The sequence below is a fragment of the Dioscorea cayenensis genome, chromosome 19 (genome assembly GCF_009730915.1).
Source record: "Dioscorea cayenensis subsp. rotundata cultivar TDr96_F1 chromosome 19, TDr96_F1_v2_PseudoChromosome.rev07_lg8_w22 25.fasta, whole genome shotgun sequence".
Classification (NCBI taxonomy): domain Eukaryota; kingdom Viridiplantae; phylum Streptophyta; class Magnoliopsida; order Dioscoreales; family Dioscoreaceae; genus Dioscorea; species Dioscorea cayenensis.
Genome location: NC_052489.1, coordinates 15111525 through 15113849, shown reverse-complemented (window position 1 = coordinate 15113849; position 2325 = coordinate 15111525). Strand labels below are relative to the sequence as shown.

Below are 2325 nucleotides of genomic sequence, written 5' to 3'. Positions count from 1 at the left end.
ATATATACTCACTTTTAGGGCTGATTAAAGACTTTTTTTTGGCCGACTTTTGGGAGATCATTTGGGGAGATTTTGGGCGACCTTGGGGAGGAGAAGAAGGGCAAGAAAGCTAGAAGATCATTCAAGCCCAAGGTCCAAGGCTCTCAAGGCAAGAAGGCAACATCATTCAAAGGGGAGATCGATCACGACTTGAAGGAAGGAGAACCGCGGCTAGAGCAAGCGTTATTCGGCATTCCTTTGGCGGGGGAAGCGTCATTCGGCATATTCTCACCTCATCCTTCACCATTTCATCTAGGGAGTGTCATACTATGTCTTTTGTTTCATGTTTTTGCTTGATTGTATGCTTTGTTATGAGATGATGACACACTAGACCCCCAAAGGCCACCGGGTGTTGGTGAACCTTGGGGGTTTTATCATGTATTTTGGATGATTACTTGTTAATTCTATGCTTGGGTATGTTTGAGATCTAATCCATTGTTTTTCATGCTAAGTGTTACACCAAGGAGAAATCCGTAGCTCTTTTTATGAATGATGCATGTAGATGTGACTTGCTCGCATGTATTAGGTCATGAATGGATTAGAAGGGGATACTTGTATCATCACGCCGAGAAATTGGGTGTTTGGTAGCCCTCCATCTAGGTTTAATCCGAAGAAGAGTAGGTTTATTCCTAAGCGAGATTTCCTTGTACTTAATGCAATCGTAGGAATGTAGATTTGGAAGAAATTCCTATCTATGTTCGTATGGGATTAGGGTTCAATCGCCGAGAAATTGTGGTTGTTCTAATCTTGGAATCTCATGGTCCAATTTACCCTTGCATCTTTAAATCATCATCCATGTTGCATGATAACCCCTCAAGGGGATCCACATCCATAGGCCTTTGCACTTCATTGATTCTCTTGCTTGCTTATTGCTTGTTCTCTCTAATTTGCTAGCAAATCTTGTGTTTAGTTTTATTTGTATTTAGTAGAGTAAATCCATCACTTAAGATCTTAGGCTAGATAATAACTCGAGAAGGAGTAATAGGAGATCCTTAGCCCCGTGGAATACGATCCTCGTGTCTTTGCACGAGGTATTACTTGGCGATCCCGTACACTTTCGGGGAAGCGATCAAGTTTTTGGTGCCGTTGCCGGGGAACTTAAGGAATTCTAGGAAACTTTTAGATTATTACTCTAGCCATTTCATTCTTTACTCATTTGTTGTTTTTCTTTTCCCTTGATCTTAACTCTCTATCATTTTTCTTGGTTGTGCAAGGTACTGTGCATGACACGGTCGAATCCGTCGCCTTTGATTACACCGGATAGTGAAATTGAAAGAACTTTGCGTCGGAGATTGAGAGAAGTTGGTGAAGGGTCGGGTACACATAACATCGAAATTGAGGATAGAGTGTTATCAATCATGGCCGAAGAGCGTCGCACTCTATCCGAATATGAAAGACCCCAATTCACGGGTGATGAGTTCAGTGTTCAAGCACCGTCAGTGGCATCCAACAACTTTGAAATTAAAGCAAGTACAATCGGCATGATCCAAAATTCAGTCCAATTCAATGGTCTTGCCCATGAGGATGTGCATGACCACCTTTCCCGGTTCCTCCAAATTTACTCTACATTCAAGATCAATGGGGTGTCGGACGATGCTATCCGTTTGAGACTATTTCCATTCAGTTTGAGAGATGGAGCTTATCATTGGCTTACCTCATTGTCTCCGGGATCTATTAAAACATGGAAGGACATGGTGGAGAAGTTCCTTGGGAGATACTTTCCGCCAAGCAAAGCGGTGAAGTTGAGGCAAGAAATTTCAGCCTTTAAACAAGGGGAGTCCGAGACATTGTTTGAAGCTTATGAAAGATTCAAGGATCTCCTTAGAAGGTGCCCCCATCATGGTTTTGCCTCATGGATGCGAGTACAAATCATTTACAATGGGCTGAATTATGCTACTCGCCAACTCATCGATGCCGCAGCGGGTGGTTCCCTTAGCAACAAGTACCCCGATGAGGCCGAGCAATTACTTGAGTCAATGGCAAGCAATGAATCACATTGGGCCTCAAAGGGACCTTCACAAAAGACTGCTGGGCTTTATGAAGTAAGTAGTGATAATGCCTTAGCCGCAAAGGTTGATGTGTTGACTCAAAAGATTGATCTTCTTATGGGCAGTAGTTCAAGACCCGAATCGGTGCTAAGTTGTAGTACTTGCGGTGGTGGGCACGGTGCAGCCCAATGTCCGATTGCTAGCTCGCTGCATTGCATCCGTTGAGAATGTGGACTACATTGGGGGCAACGCAATCAAGGGAACCCGTATAGCTCAACATACAATCCGGGGTGGAAAA

The 2325-nt window shown here is 43.6% G+C and overlaps 1 non-coding gene across 1 annotated transcript; it reads right to left on the bottom strand.

Moving 5' to 3' along the window:
- Nucleotides 1-1778: 1778 nt before the first annotated feature.
- LOC120250895 lies at nucleotides 1779-1885 on the bottom strand. Its single transcript, XR_005533226.1, has one exon. It is a non-coding gene; the product is annotated as a small nucleolar RNA R71 (small nucleolar RNA).
- Nucleotides 1886-2325: the final 440 nt, after the last annotated feature.